The sequence below is a fragment of the Eurosta solidaginis genome, chromosome 4 (assembly GCF_040869045.1).
Source record: "Eurosta solidaginis isolate ZX-2024a chromosome 4, ASM4086904v1, whole genome shotgun sequence".
NCBI lineage: Eukaryota > Metazoa > Arthropoda > Insecta > Diptera > Tephritidae > Eurosta > Eurosta solidaginis.
The window spans coordinates 169,017,109-169,034,268 of NC_090322.1; the positions used below are offsets into that span (position 1 = coordinate 169,017,109).

The following is a 17,160-nucleotide window of genomic DNA, read 5'->3' on the forward strand; positions in this document are numbered from 1 at the left end:
GCTTATACCCAGCACATCAGTTTTGACTTGTTTGAAGTTTTTATGGAAATATTCGATGTAGGTTCCACCCGAAACCAGTATGCAGAAACAGTTGTTAGGAGTGAATATGCCTCATAAATCTAATAGAGATATCAGCTAATTACATTCAGTGCAAATTTGCATTAAGATTTGGTTTTCGGGATATAAGCTGACGTTCAATAGTACAACATTTTCAGTTCGATCGAAATTGAAGATATAAAAAATGTTGGGAGCGTTTTTATAGCGGGCACCTTGGTGTAATTACATATATGTGAATACGTATTCAGTTACCATTATGTAGCCCAATGTACTATTCTAGTGTTAACGTACATTTACTACAAACATACTTATAAATTCGGTGTGTTTATTCAATTAATCGCTTACCCTTGGCCATTTGCATACACCAAACAGGTTTGTCCTCGGGTGTTTTATTTTAGACATAAACGTTTTTTCTGCTCTGCGTGAAGATATCTGTGCTGTTCTACAAAAACCGCTTAAATTTTAAAATGAAATGCACCTGCAAATACAATCAAAAATTTGCATTCAAATTCACGCAAACTGAAAACAGACAAAAAAAATAAATAGTTGGTGGGAATAAGTTTACTGAATACCGAAATCATATCAAGTCACAAAAATGTTCTCTAATATAAAATTTCAAGTTTCAAGACTTCAGATTAATTGGACTGAATAACAGAATTTAGCTGAAGTGTAGATCGCCTTTCCTTCATGTAAATCGCGGTGAATTTGTAAAATTGTTTTCTTAAGGCATCATACTTACATATAAATAGGCACGTTGTTCTATTTAAAACCAACCAATTACAAGGGAAAATTTCCATATCTGCTGAAAAGACGTATACCAGTGCGTATATTTAACGTTTTCTTAACTTAGCCCTAGTTCGCCCGACACGTCATCGGGGTGACTTTTTCATATCCCCCCCCCCCCCAAACACATTTTTAATAAATTTTATAACTCATTTACAACTGTTTTACAACACATTTGACCGACGAGTCACCGGTTTAATGATTTAATAAAAACCCATATTTTTAATAAATTTTGTTAACTCATTTTACGTATCATGCTAACTTAAACGTAGAACGCATAACCAAAAAATACCACGCAAACGCATAACGGGACTACCCGTGTGTCCACTTACAAGTTTTGGCCGTTACAAATGCACAGTAACAAAATTCATTAGTAACAAGTAAGGAAGGCTAAGTTCGGGTGTAACCGAACATTACATACTCAGTTGAGAGCTATGGAGACAAAATAAGGAAAATCACCATGTAGGAAAATGAACCTAGGGTAACCCTGGAATGTGGTTGTATGACATGTGTATCAAATGGAAGGTATTAAAGAGTATTTTAAGAGAGAGTAGGCCATAGTTCTATGGATGGACGCCATTTAGGGATATCGCCATAAAGGTGGACCAGGGCTGACTCTAGAATTTGTTTGTACGATATGGGTATCAAATGAAAGGTGTTACTGAGCATTTTAAGAGGGAGTGGGCCTTAGGTCTATCGGTGGACGCCTTTTCGAGATATCGCCATTAAGGTGGACCAAGGGTGACTCTAGAATGTGTTTGTACGATATGGGTATCAAATGAAAGGTGGTAATGAGTATTTTAAAAGGGAATGGGCTTTAGTTCTATAGGTGAACGCCTTTTCGAGAAATCGTCATAAAGGTGGACCAGGGGTGACTCTAGAATATGTTTGTACGATATGGGTATCAAATGAAAGCTGTTAATGAGTATTTTGAAAAGGAGTGATCCTTAGTTCCATAGGTGGACGCCGTTTCGAGATATCGCCATAAAGGTGGACCAGGGGTGTCTCTAGAATGTGTTTGTACGATATGGATATCAAATTAAAGGTATCAATGAGGCTTTTAAAAGCGAGTGGCCCTTAGATGTATATGTGAAGGTGTTCTCGCGATATCGACCAAAATGTGGACCAGGTGATCCAGAAAATCATCTGTCGGGTACTGCTAATTTATTTATATATGCAATACCACTAACAGTATTCCTGCCAAGATTCCAAGGGCTGTTGATTTCGCCTTGTAGAACTTTTTCATTTTCTTCTACTTAATATGGTAGGTGTCACACCCATTTTACAAAGTTTTTTCCAAAGTTATATTTTGCGTCAATAAACCAATCCAGTTACCATGTTTCATCCCTTTTTTCGTATTTGGTATAGAATTATGGCATTTTTTTCATTTTTCGTAATTTTCGATATCGATAAAGTGGGCGTGGTTATGGTCGGATTTCGGCCATTTTTTATACCAAGATAAAGTGAGTTCAGATAAGTAGGTGGGCTAAGTTTAGTAAAGATATATCGGTTTTTGCTCAAGTTATTGTGTTAACGGCCGAGCGGAAGGACAGACGGTGGACTGTGTATAAAAACTGGGCGTGGCTTCCACCGATTTCGTCCATTTTCACAGAGAAAAGTTACCGTCATAGAGTCTATGTCCGTACCAAATTTGAGAAGGATTGGTAAATTTTTGTTCGACTTATGGCATTTAAAGTATTCTAGACAAACTAAATGAAAATGGGCGGAGCCACGCCCATTTTGAAATTTTCTTTTATTTTTGTATTTTGTTGCATCATATCATTACAGGAGTTGAATTTTGACTTAATTTACTTATATACAGTAAAGATATTAAATTTTTTGTTAAAATTTGAATTAAAAAAAATTTTTTTTTAAAAAGTGGGCGTGTTCTTCATCCAATTTTGCTAATTTTTATTTAGCACATATATAGTAATAGTAGTAGCGTTCCTGCCAAATTTCATCATGATATCTTCAACGACTGCCAAATTACAGCTTGCAAAACTTTTAAATTACCTTCTTGTAAAAGTGGGCGGTGCCACGCCCATTGTCCAAAATCTTACTAATTTTCTATTCTGCGTCATAACTACAACCCATCTGCCAAGTTTCATCGCTTTAACCGCCTTTGGCAATAAATTATCGCATTTTTTCGGTTTTTCGAAATTTTCGATATCGAAAAAGTGGGCGTGGTTATAGTCCGATATCGTTCATTTTAAATAGCGATCTGAGATGAGTGCCCAGGAATCCACATACCAAATTTCATCAAGATACCTCAAAATTTACTCAAGTTATCGTGTTAACGGACGGACGGACGGACATAGCTCAATCAAATTTTTTTTCGATCCTGATTATTTTTATATATGGAAGTCTATATCTATCTCGATTCCTTTATATATGTACAACCAACCGTTATCCAATCAAACTTAATATACTCTGTGAGCTCTGCTCAACTGAGTATAAAAATTATTACAGATTGTGTGCTGATCAGTGAGTTACTTACTTACTGCGACAAGCTCGAGAAAACCGGTAACTGAATCCCGCTACCTATGTTATACTGAAACCCCCAAACGAAATATATATAATATATCGCAATGTGACATTCCTCGTCATCGTAGTTGTTCTTCCTAGCTCTCTATATGAGCGAGTTGAAAACTTTCTGTCCAATTTTTACGTCCAAACCATAATTCAAATACATAAACAATTGTATATGTATCGATAGGTATTCTCAAAGAGCAACGCAGGCCTTTAAACAATTTTAAGAAAGTTAACTATAACGCTTCAATATCAGTTTAAAAGTCACACTAACACAGGTGTCAAGCACGTACTTAATCCACGAGAATGTTGTCACGCACACTACCGACGCACGGTGGGGTATTTGATCAATCTAGCTGACTAAAACTAAAACAGCAGTTATTTCTGTTAAAAAAGTAGTTGTCTCACTTCATTGTTACCAAAGGAAATATTTGAATAAAATTCATGGTGTTCCGCGCAGAATTACTATGTACCGAGCCCCTGGTTTCGGAGGGACCCAGGGTCATTTTTTGGCATTACATGAGATATGTATGCCAATATGGATATCAAACGAAAGATATTTTACTCCGCATTTCTATTGATACTTTTAAGTAGGGTTGCGACTTAGGGTTGCCACATCACCTTCTTTTTTATATTTCATTTTCATTTCATTTTCATTTCATTTTTTATTCATTTTCTTTCAAAACAGCATATATGTTACAATAGCGACTTAAATTAAATTAACCATAATTACAGAAAGAAAAGTAAGGCATTCTGTAAAAATATATGTATTTTAGTATCTTTGTATATCCACTACTATCTCGGAAACGGCTTAACCGATTTGAATCAAATTTGGTACATCGATATAGTATTACATTTTAAGACTTCACCTAGGTGTTGCCACTGAGGATATTTTCACAAAGTTGCCCCTTTTGCCAATAGGAGTATCAGTCTCTTACAAAAGTGATCATCAATCAAAAAATCGCGGGTATGCGCAGCCGTTTTTATACTCAGCGTGCTTTCCACACTTAAATTTTAAAAAATTGACTTTTGGCCAGCTAGATTGATCAAAAAATCGTATTTGATTTCAAAAAATCGTATTTGTGGTCCGATTTGGTTCAAATTTGGAACCCATATTACATACATGAATAGAAATCGACACATGAAAAAATCGCCGCCAGTTGGCGCAAGAATCGAGATATTCAAAAAAATCGTATTTGTGGTCCGATTTGGCCCATATTTGGAACACATATTACATACATGAATAGAAAGCGACCTATGATGTCCGATTTGGCTCATATTTCGAACAAATATTACATACAGTCCGGTAGAAGTGACATCAAAATACTTTGGAGTTCGAAGAGGGACAAGCATACGTGACGCTGAGTCGAGCAAAGTCTTTGGAAAGATTATGTATTGAGAAGTTAGATTGTAACAAATTGTCAGGAAATAGTCTGTGTAATAATGAGTCACTAAATTAACTAAAAGAATGAGAAATAATAGGCAATTAAATAACGACTAAAAAATTGAAATTAAAATATTTTTTTTAAATTATTTTTTTTAAATTTTAGACCAAATACTTCTTCTTTGTTCAGCGTTACATTGAAGTCAACAAGTACAGTTTTAATACAGTGGCACAGCAAGGATTTTTATTTTTCAACACGCTGACGCAATATGCAGTAATTTACATACATACACGCTCTTATAATGCAGTACCTATAGCAATTTATCAAAAAACACAAATACATTGCATAAAATTCCGAATTGCATAAGATTCCCAATTCCTTTGTCTATGTGACCTGCATGCAAACAAAATGTGGCAACACAAAGGCGGTGTTCTTGCGTATGTATTTATTTTCAATTGTTTTCATGTCAACTTGCAAAAGTTTTAGCGCAAAGACGAAAACAAATACAATTTTCTATTTTTTATTATATTTAAGTTTAGTAATGAGTGTTTACGAAAGTGCATGCGAATGTGCAAGAAGAAAAATGGTTTTCACATTTATATAATGAATTCAAAAACTTAAACCAAAATGGAAGCAAAACGCCGTGACTTGACAGCTCATAACCACAGCGGGTTAGGGGGATCAGAATATAGCCGTGGCAGGTATGCCTTTCTTAAGAGGCCACAAAAATACCCAACTGATTCAAGGCGTTGCCAATTTATAGCTTCTCCAACCCAATTGTCAACCTCACCTACCCGTTGCGAATGCTGTTTTTTTCCTGTAGCAGCCGAGGCTTTGGCTACTCCAAGTACTTCATGGAACTAAGGGGTTGACGGCAGGATGGTCGAGAAGGTTCAATGTCATATTGATCCGTTCCGAGGTGGTCGGGCTTGTACATTGTTATCATAACGTACTGGATCTATATCCGGTAAAGGATATCGGGTAGGGTATTTATCGCTACAACTACCACAACAACAATAACTTCATAGCTCATTATAATGAAATGTTCAAATAATAAAAGAATTTGCATCTCTTTCATTTTGTAAAGGTATATCAATTATCTTTCTATTTACAGTTGACAGGCTTGACATTCTGCTTACATTAGCAAATTTCGATAGGTAAATGCTGTTATAAAACATACTGGGAAAATGAAGACAAGCATCCAATGAAAACAAAACAAGTAAGGAAGGCTAAGTTCGGGTGTAACCGCACATTAGATACTACGCTGAGAGCTTAGCTGCGTTGGTTTCGTAGGATTTCGTAGATGGTTAATAAGTGGTTTTTAATTCCATATCACACACGTTTGGGAAATATAGACAAAATTGTAGACCTAAGCTGATGATTTTTGAAACAATATTCCTTCATCCTTTGTGAAATAAGGGAAAATCACCATGTATTAAAATGAACCTAGGGTAACCCTGGAATGTGTTTGTATGACATGGGTATCAAATGAAAGGTATTAAAGAGTATTTTAAGCGGGAGTAGGCCTTAGTTCTATAGGTGGACTGCTTTTCGAGATATCGCCATAAAGGTGGACCAGGGTGATGCAGAACATCATCTGTCGGGTACCGCTAATTTTTTTATATATGTAATACCACGAACAGTATTGCTGCCATGATTCCAAGGGCTTTTGATTTCGCCCTGCATAACTTTTTCATTTTGTTCTACTTAATATGGTAGGTGTCACACCTATTTTACAAAGGTTTTTCCAAAGTTGGGCGGCCACCGTGGTGTGATGGTAGCGTGCTCCGCCTATCACACCGTATGCCCTGGGTTCAACTCCCGGGCAAAGCAACATCAAAAAATCTTAGAAATAAGATTTTTCAATTAGAAGAAAATTTTTCTAAGCGGGGTCGCCCCTCGGCAGTGTCTGGCAAGCGCTCCGATTGTATTTCTGCCATGAAAAGCTCTCAGTGAAAACTCATCTGCCTTGCAGATGCCGTTCGGAGTCGGCATAAAACATGTAGGTCCCGTCCGGCCAATTTGTATGGAAGAATCAAGAGGAGCACGACGCAAATTGGAAGAGAAGCTCGGCCTTAGATCTCTTCGGAGGTTATCGCGCCTTACATTTATTTATTTTTATTTTCCAAAGTTGTATTTTCCGTCAAAAAACGAGTCCAATCACCATGTTTCATCCCTTTTTTCGTATTTGGTATAGAATTATGGCATTTTTTTCATTTTTCGAAATTTTCAATATCGAAAAAGTGGGCCTGGTCATAGTCGGATTTCGCCCATTTTTAATACCAATACAAAGTGAGTTCAGATAAGCGCGTGAACTAAGTTCATTAAAGATATATTGATTTTTGCTCAAGTTATTGTGTTAACGGCCGAGCGGAAGGACAGACGGTCGACTGTATATAAAAACTGGGCGTGCCTTTAACCCATGAAAAAGGGCGAAGCCACGCCCATTTTGAAATTTTCTTTTATTTTTGTATTTGGTTGCACCATATCAATACTGGAGTTGAATGTTGACATAATTTACTTACATATATTCTGTAAAGATATTAAATTTTTTGTTAAAATTTTACTTTTGCAATTTTTTGTTTAAAGTGGGCGTGTTCGTAATCCGATTTTTCTACTTTTTATTAAGAACACATACAGTAATACGAGTAACGTTCCTGCCAAATTTCATCATGATATCTTCAACGACAGCCAAATTACAGCTTGCAGAACTTTTAAAAGTGGGCGGTGCCACGCCCATTGTCCAAAATTTTACTAATTTTCTATTCTGCCTACCAAGTTTCATCGATTTATCCGTCTTTATATTATAGCACTTTTTCGGTTTTTCGAAATTTTCGATATCGAAAAAGTGGGCGTGGTTGTAGTCCGATATCGTTCATTTTAAATAGCGATCTGAGATGAGTGCTCCGGAACCTACATACCAAATTTCATCAAGATACCTCAAAATTTACTCAAGTTATCGTGTTAACGGACGGACGGACATGGCTAAATGAATTTCTTTTTTTGCACAGATCATTTTGATATATACAAATCTATATCTATCTCGATTAATTTATGTCATTACAGGTACCGTTATGCATACAATATTAATATACTCTGTGAGCTCTGCTCCGCTGAGTATAAAAAATGATGCGCAATAAGTGCTTCATAAATAAATTGTCTATTAAAAACAAACAGCGCAGTATAGACAAGTTCAGAATTGCCCCTTTTTTGCAACTCGACCGTATTTTCCATACGGTATACAAGAACAAAACCGTGTGCATGCCCTGTAGGAAAAGCCCGAAATACATGCATAGTTAGATAACCTACAGAAATACGAAATAGTTGGCGCGATTTACCTACGGGGAGATGCTCATCCGAGTTGCGTCGTGCTACTTTTTACTGGTGCATCGGGATCTAACTCTTAACTTCAACTTTAACTTTAACTTTAGCTTTATCTTTAACTTTAGCTTTAGCTTTAACTTTAACTTTAACTTTAACTTTAACTTTAACTTTAACTTTAAATTTAACTTTAACTTTAACTTTGACACTAACTCTAACTCTGACTTTAACTATAACTCCAATTATAACTCTCATTCAATTCCAGCTCTACCTCTACCTTTCCTTACCTTCAATTATACCACGATTTCTAGCTCTATCATTAACGTGGCAATCAGTTATTTATTTCTCTGCAGGGCTTTATATTTCCTATGCTCCTATTTATCAAAGTATTTTGCTTATGTAATGAGCCAATTAAGTGGTTTTGGTCGTGATGGCGTAATTAACGCAATTTTCATTTGAAATTATGCATGTAATGATTTGCTTTTGTTTTGTTTGCTTTTCTATTTATGTGTATTTATTAGGGGCAACAATATTTGCTTAGTCGATAATTCAAATATATCTACGCCCGCAAAACACCTGGCAAATCTCAATGAATTTTAATTTAATATGTTTTCAATTTGGAATCTTACGTGATTACCTATTTCCGAGTACACGTCTGCAGCTGTTTATGAGCAATTAGGCTTATAAGCATTTAAGTGGCAAAGTGCTTATGTGTATATTAGGGTGGTACTTAAAAATGAAAATAACCGTTTTTTCAGTCTCGTCTCTTTATAAGGTAATATTATTATAAATTCTGCTAAGAAGTGGAGAAGTTTAAGTCCTGTCGCACAGGGGTTTAACTTCAGCTTACGTAGTGACGACTCAAAGCTCTATACTTATTTTTTATCTTATACCTAACATCAATGAAACTACTGTCTAAAGTATCACTTTTAGTTTTTGGTTCCCATTGTAAACGGTTGTACAATTAGTACAGTTAGAATGTTGTTTCCTGTGCGACACGCCTTAACCGTGTTTAATTGAAACAAAAATTGTAGTGGTATTAGAGGTTTACGCCGATCACTTCATCGGCGGCGGCGGCGTAGGCTCTATTATATATCGGCGGCGGTGGCGTGGGCGGCGCGCCTGTGTATGCCGGTGTTCTTACTTTAAAAAGCTTAATTTTTCTATTTAAAAAAATAGTATTTAGGAGAGGTTTTGTTTGTATGTATTTAAGGAAAACAACGTGTTGGCCATTTCGGAAAGATCAGGGGATTTTGCCTCAAGATCTCGCAGACCATTCAAAAATTTTCAGGAGTAGCTCCTTGCGGAGGAATTGTCCCTCGCTCACTAACTCCAGAGAGGCTTCGAACCTTACCCCGGTCTTTGGAATTGGTACTGCTGCGTCTGCTGAAAAGAAATAGAGATACATAAAATAGCCACACTTTTGTCTGTATATCTCGTGCAAAGCACAGTTTCACCTGGGGTTAACTCCTAACAATCGTCGCGACCACAACTTCTTTAAACCATTTGTGGCTCCTTGGCGGGCACGCACAAAGGCGACTTACGGTTGCTACTAATGGTCTATTAATGCTCATGACCCCCAGCGGGTTAGGGGGTCAGAATATACCCGCGGTAGGTGTGCCTGTCGTAAGAGGCGACTAAAATACCAGATTCAAGGGGCTGTGTAGCGCAATTCTTCAGGTTTCCAGCGCAATATATAGCTTCTCCAAGCCCAAATGTCAATCTCACCTATCCGTGGCGAATCCTTTTTTAGTAACAGACGAGGCTCTGGCGACCCCAAGCTCCTCGTGGAACTTGGGGTGGGGAGGGAGAGATGGCCTGAAGGTTTAATGTGACCACATAAATCGTTCCCGAGATGGTCGGGCTAGCACCTCAAAGGTGCTGTGTTACCGGACCGTACCGGATCTGTATCGATAACACTCCCCAAAGCCTTCGGGGCGCAACCTTATCGCTACAACAACAACAACTCTCGTGGTGCAGGACGCCTCCAGTTTTTTCGGCTGTTTTTAAGAGCTATAATTCACGATGTGCGAACAGTAGCAATCCCGAATACCAGTCCCTACCACGCCTCCTGACCCTCACAACATGTGACAGAACAGAAGCTATTGGACTGCGACTTCGAACTCATACCTTCGTCGACGTAACTTTCCTAGAAGCTCTAGGTATAGCTCCGAAAACTTTCCAACGGCTGCTTTTGTCGCGCTATGCTGCCGAGCTACTGCAGAGAAGCACCTTGAAACGATAGCGAGTAACTGTTCAACCAAGGATGCCGCCTCGAAATCATAAGCTGTTTAAGTGGATATAATTGCGTAACTCATGGGTGAAAAACGTATAATCCTCGGGGCATCTACATAATTAAAATTTTACAAGGACCCTGGATATAATTTTTAAAATGTAGACCAAAGTTTGTGTTCACAACATTCAATAGTCTTCGTTAAATCGATACGATATTTTAGAATGGATGACCGCGTAGCTTCAGTTTTCAGACTAGTTCGACTGTCCACTACGTTAGGGTAGTAGCACATATTAGTTCGGCTGTCTTGGGAAAGCGTTTTCTTCACCACTTTGATTGTTCTTGAGAAGGACAAAGCTTCACCTGGTAAATATATGTGCCTACGTATTCACAAATGTAAAAGGAGCCGTAACGCGTAGGTTATATTTAAACTTGGTTGATAGGCTATAAACAATGTGATTCACTCCAAGGGGCTAGTTTTGGATAGGGCCGCCAACTTTAGGAAATGTCAAACCGGGATCCTTGGGTGTTGAAAGATTAAGTGTGAAAATCAAAATTAACATATCAGACGCTATTGGGGGGACTCATTTAACCTTATAAATGCCTTATAAAGTGTGTAAACGTATAAATTTATCTAGTGCGTAAACGAACTGTCAAATTTTGTATGAAAAATCATTTACATTTGCATAAATTTAAGCGCATATTTCGTGGTGTAAACGCGGTAAACTCAAAGGAACTTAACCTTGCAAACATAATTGCCGTCCTTTTCTTCAGAAATCTTCAACATCAGCAAGTCCTTTGCAAGAATTTCTTAGTAAAGATGTTTTAATTTTGATTTTTCATTTAATCTTGGCATTTTTTAATTTGTATAACAATCAAACATCTTTTTGGCAATAATACAGCTGATCGACAATTAAGTTTATCAAGAACATTACTAGGTGCGTTCATATAAAAGCGTGTGTAAATGGATATAATTTTACACCTTACAAAAATATATGCTTAAATGAGTCCCCCTATTGTATAAATAAACAACAGATTTTTGAATGTAAGTCCAAATGATTTCTCAAAACCTTCTCATAATTACATATATCCTCAATTTAAGTATGAGGTAAGAATAATTTCAAAGGAGTGTTTATGCCCCTAGAACCTACTAAAGGATTTTGCATCACTGATTTGGCTTATTCTTTCAGCCAATCGCAATATAAAATGTTTTAAAAAATCGGCACCTTTTTTGCTTTTTTTTAACAACTTGAGGACAATTTGAAACGCCTTGTGTAATTTTATTTGAATTCAGTGCTCATTATTTTTTCGAAAAAATATGAAAGTGAGCATATAAATTTATTATATAACTTTTCTATTAGTGTTTTGTTTTAATAACTTGGTTAATTGGGTGATGCAAAATCCGTGTTAAGCTGACATCGAAGACGCCTGTTTTTTTAAATAACTTTTGAACAGTTAGAGTTAAATTTCGCAATTAGTTTAGTGATTCGCATCCGTTGATACCACTTTCGACCATATCCGACCAATTTTCAACATGAACAGTAAATGGCCTAAACAGGCTTAAACGAGTAGAAACTATAGTAACGCGCCGGACGCCGCCGCCGCCGCCGCGCCGATATTTTTGACATTCGGCGGCGGCGTGCGAAAAACGACCCTAATCGGCGGCGGCGGCGGCGTATATCTCTACGTGGTATTATCATTTGAAAGGATGAGACCGAAAAAATGATTCATTCGATTTGTGTAAGACAACCCTGATGTACATACATACTAAAATGTGTTTGATAAGCTATTAGAAGCTATCTAAATTTGTAATGCTCATTTGTTAATCGATTTGTGTTGTTGTGACTGAGCACTTAAAACATCTCAGCATGTGCCAGACAAATTGGCTTCTTAGATGCTTGAATACTTAATGTTAATAGCAAGAAAATATTTTTCAGATTGATTACAAATCGAAATTACGTATTTGTATACAAAATTAAGCTGGGGAGAGTTAATTGTTATTGAGTGTTTATTGAAAATTTAAAAATTTTTTAATATATTTCTATTATACTTGAATGGTGCGTCGATTGGTCTGTTTGGTACTACAAATAAATATAAATACATATTTGAAAGCAGGCAAGAAATTCTTGTGCCACATCATATGATGCGCAACCTTCAACAAATAGCCGACGCAATTTGCAGATTTCCCAACCTTAATGTCAACCTCACCTACCCGTGACGAATCCTGCTTTTTTAGCAGCCGAGTCTCTTGCGACCCCAATTCCTTATTGGGTCGCGGTAGAGGCAGAATGGCCTAGAAGGTGCAACATGGTCAAATTTAAACGTTCCCAAGATGACCGGGTGCATGTTACCGGAAACCCTTCGTGAAGAGCCAAATTCTGAATGAACAATTGTTCTCGGTCTTTGAAAACCTCTAGTTTGTATTTTCTATAGGAACAGGATGAAAAACAATCCAACATCGATACGATTCCGCGCCTTTATCGTCAATAAAAAATAATAATAAATAAATACTTGGCGCTATTTACCTCCGAGGAATGCATAGTGCCCCTTTTTTAATTTTCACTGAGTATCTTTTAATGGCCGGAATACACTCGGAGTGTTTGCCTCTTTGTTCATTAGCATACCATGACATAGCCAACGAAGTCCTCGGACTTTTATTCCTTGCACTATCTTTATGTCTCATAAACTCATCATTACACTTCCTTCGATACACGCCATCCGCATCATGGACAAGACCATGCATTTTCCGGCGAACTTTTTCTCGCACACTATTAGAGCCATCTCATCTTCTCTCGATACCGCACATGATTCAGAGCCATACAACGGGACAGGTATATGATGAACGACTTGTAGAGTGTGATTTTTGTTCGTCTAGAAAGGACTTTACTTTTCAGGTAACATATTGAGGTAGTCAAGAACTTTCCCCCTTTCCTTTCCCTTTCCCTTTCTCATTCCAGCACTTTCCTATTTTCCTACTTCTCTCCTTATCCTACACCTTCCTTTTTTGCCTCCTAAAATCCTTCGTGCCGATCCATATATGCGTCGCTGTTTAATGCAGACATGCCAGAGATTGTTCTTTTGTGAATAAACATCACCCTCTTCACGTCATTACGTAATTAAATAAACAAAAAATGCTTACCTCAAATTACAAAGTATGAAAACAAACAAACAAAGATTTTAGTTATACTATGTAAGTTTCAAATAAATTATATTTAGATACATATGGCGTATTCCATCCCAGTTCAACCAATTTTGAACCCGACCCCTTTAGAATTGGCTGAAAGTTTTCTTCTTTTTCTAGCTTACGAAAAACGTTTTTCAAATTTTTTCATCCAACTGAAAAAAAGTTATGAATTTTTAAAAAAACTCCGTTTTTGTTTTCAAAATGCTATAACTTTTTCAAAAATTGACCGTTTGGAATCTTTTTTTTCTAATTTGTTTTTAAATGTACTTTTCGGAAAAAATACAAAAAAAAATTTAAAGTTTTTTTTTTGTAATTTTTCAGTTTTTCGAGATTTTTCGAATTTCGCCAATTTTTTTATTTTTTTTTTTTTCTCATAAAAAACTTCAATCAATTCTGCAATTATCCCCACTAATCCCGGAGTGGGCCGATTATTATTATTTTTTTTTTTTCTTATTTAATTGAAAAAAAACTTTAAAATTTTTTTTGTATTTTTTCCCAAAAGTACATTTAAAAACAAATTAAAAAAAAAAAAAATCGCAAACGGTCAATTTTTGAAAAAGTTATAGCATTTAAAAAAAAAAAACACCGTTTTTTTTTTTTTAATTCATAACTTATTTTGAGTTGGAAAACGGTGTTTTTTTTTTTCAAAATCCTATAACTTTTTCAAAAATTGACCGTTTGGGATCATTTTTTTTTTAAATATGTTTTTAAATGTACTTTTCGGAAAAAATACAAAAAAATTTTTAAGTTTTTTCTTCAATTAAAAAAAATTCTAGGCCCACTACGGGATTAGTGGGGATGATTGCAGAATTGATTGAAGTTTTTTATGAGAAAAAAAGGGCGAACTTCGAAAAATCTCGAAAAACTGAAAAATTACAAAAAAAAAAAAAACTTTAAAAATTTTTTTGAATTTTTTCCGAAAAGTACATTTAAAAACAAATTTAAAAAAAAAAAGATCCCAAACGGTAAATTTTTGAAAAAGTTGTAGCATTTTGAAAACAAAAACGGTGTTTTTTTAAAATTCATAACTTTTTTTGAGTTGGATGAAAAAATTTGAAAAACTTCTGAAAAACGTCTTACGTAAGCTAGAAAAAGAAGAAAAACTTTCAGCCAGTTCTAAAGGGGTCGGGTTCAAAATTGGTCGAAATGGGATGGAATACCCCATATACAAAACACAAATATAAATACTTAATGAAAATCAATGTTTAATGCATTCAACTAACATAGCAACATTCTTTCCAAAATCATTTAACACACACATAGGAATGCCAATACTTGTCCATAGACTGGTGACACAACAATACGGCCGCTATCTATTGTTCGAATCTGTGTAGACCACAGATACGTACCATTATGCACACATACATAGGTACATACTTACACACTTAGATGCTATATCGTCTAACAACAGATGACTTTATCTCTCATCTATTCAAATTAAAATCTGAATTGGCAGCTCAAACACTTACACAAATTGTGGGCGTTTATGATAAAATTTGTAAGGAGGAGGTGCGCATTTAGTCCTTTGTGTATAAAGTTAATTTGATAAAGTAACAAAGAGGAACACGCTACTGGCAATATATAGATAGAGGAAACCATATAAAAACCTGCACAAACTTGTACAAGTTTTAATTGTTCTGTAGAGTTACAAGGATGGAGTAAATGCTATTAAGCGATTTGATTTTTACTCACTTTGCCGAAAACCTAAGATGGTATAACTGCCAATATACAGGGTGTTACAAAAAATAACTTTTACCCAAAAAAATATAAAGACTAAGGTAAGAATCTGAGAAAGGAGAAAGGAAGAGGAATAGTAATGGAAAAATTTCTGGCAAAGGATAAGATTTGGCTTAGGTTTAGTTGGGCAGTATGCCTCCATAAAATGTGGGACAAGGGAGGTTAGGTAGGTTAGATTGAACTGGCCGATCAATAAAGACCTCACATAGAATGAATGTGTCTATAGTGTTACCAGAACTTGTTTGACGACCAAACGGAAGAACCCCAATCAGGTGGCAGGACATTTGTTATAGAATAACTCCGTCCTTTTAGCAAACAGTACCAGTTTTCTAGACCCAGCTTAATTGCTGCCCCGAGACCTGGCAACTCTGCCACCCCTAACAGCTGGAGTCTTGACCTGGCGAGCGCAGGACATGAACACAAAACGTACTCAAGCATTTCTTCCTGCAGCTCACAATTAGGGACAAGGGAAATATGAAAAGCTTTTTTTTTGTGTTGCGCAACAGGTTAGATAGAACTGGCCGGCCCGTGAGGATCTCTCATAGACTAAATGAGTCCATAGTGTTACCAGTTTGTTTAACGACCAAACTGAAAAATCCTATCAAAAACGATGGCCTATGTTATAAAATAACTCCGTCCTACTGGCAAATACTAAATGCTTCTAAAAGCTATGCTATTTGCTCCTTCTAGAAAAGGAAGAGCAAAAGGAATACGAATAGGAATGGGAATAGGAATAGGAATAGGAACAGGAACAGGAATAGGGAAAGGAATATGAATAGGAATTAGCAATAGGGAAAGGAATTGGAATATAAAGAGGAATAGGTATAGGAATAGGGATAGGAATAGGGATAGGAATAGGGATAGGAATAGGAATAGTAATAGGTATAAGAAAATGTATAGGAATAGGAATATGAATAGGAAGAAGAATAAATAAATATATGTAAGGCGCGATAACCTCCGAAGAGATCTAAGGCCGAGCTTCTCTTCCAATTTGCGTCGTGCTCCTCTTGATTTTTCCCTACAAATTGGCCGGACGGGACCTACATGTTTTATGCCGACTCCGAACGGCATCTGCAAGGCAGAAGAATAGGGATAGGAATAGTAATGGTAATAGGAATAGAAACAGGAAAATGTATAAGAATAGTAATCAGAATAGGAATAGGAGTACTAATTTGGATAGGAATAAGAATAGGTAGAGGAATAGGAGAAACAAATAGAAATAGGATTGGGAATAGGAAAAGGTATAGGAATAGGAATAGGTATAGTAGCAGGTATATGAGAAGGATTAAGACTAAGAATAGGGTATGACTACGATTGCAAAATGGAATAAGAAAAGGAATATGAAAAGAACTAACAATAGGAATACGAATACGCATAAAAATAAAAATAGGAACAAGAATTCCAATAGTAATTGCAACAGAAATATTAACACGAAAAGTTATAGAATTAAAAAAGGAATAGGAAAGGGATGGCAGATAGAAAAATGGAAGAAAGAAGAAGATGGATGCTCTAAGGAGGAATAAAAGGAAGTAAATGAGTAAAAAGACTGGAAGACAAAAGAAGAAAGAACAAAACAAGGGGTTAGGAAAAAGAGATGGCGATAGATGAGCAGAAAAAGAGGGAGCGGGTAATCAGGGTGGGTAAGATAGAAGCTAGGTTTAACGATAAGCTCAGAAGGACGCATGGGCAACCAAAAAGAAATAATGAGAAGGAAAATAATAACACCTGGATGACTGTGGCATATACTGGAAAAGCAACATATAAATTGGCAAACTTTTTTTAAAAAATACAACATTAACACAGGGTTCAAAACATTGAACAATGTAGGACGAAAACTAAGAACTAAACTAGCACAGAGGATCCGTTTAGCAGCCACGGCGTATACTAGCTTACCTGCGGATGGCAACACAGTTACATAGGACAAACAAGAC

The 17,160-nt window shown here is 36.3% G+C and overlaps 1 protein-coding gene across 1 annotated transcript in view; it reads right to left on the reverse strand.

Moving 5' to 3' along the window:
• The window catches only part of SPR (Sex peptide receptor), a 597,654-nt gene that overhangs the window by 206,197 nt on the left and 374,297 nt on the right, over positions 1-17,160 (reverse strand). The window contains exon 5 of the mRNA XM_067783706.1: positions 403-535. The gene's annotated coding sequence lies outside the window, so the exon portion shown is untranslated. The remainder of the gene's footprint in view (positions 1-402; positions 536-17,160) is intronic.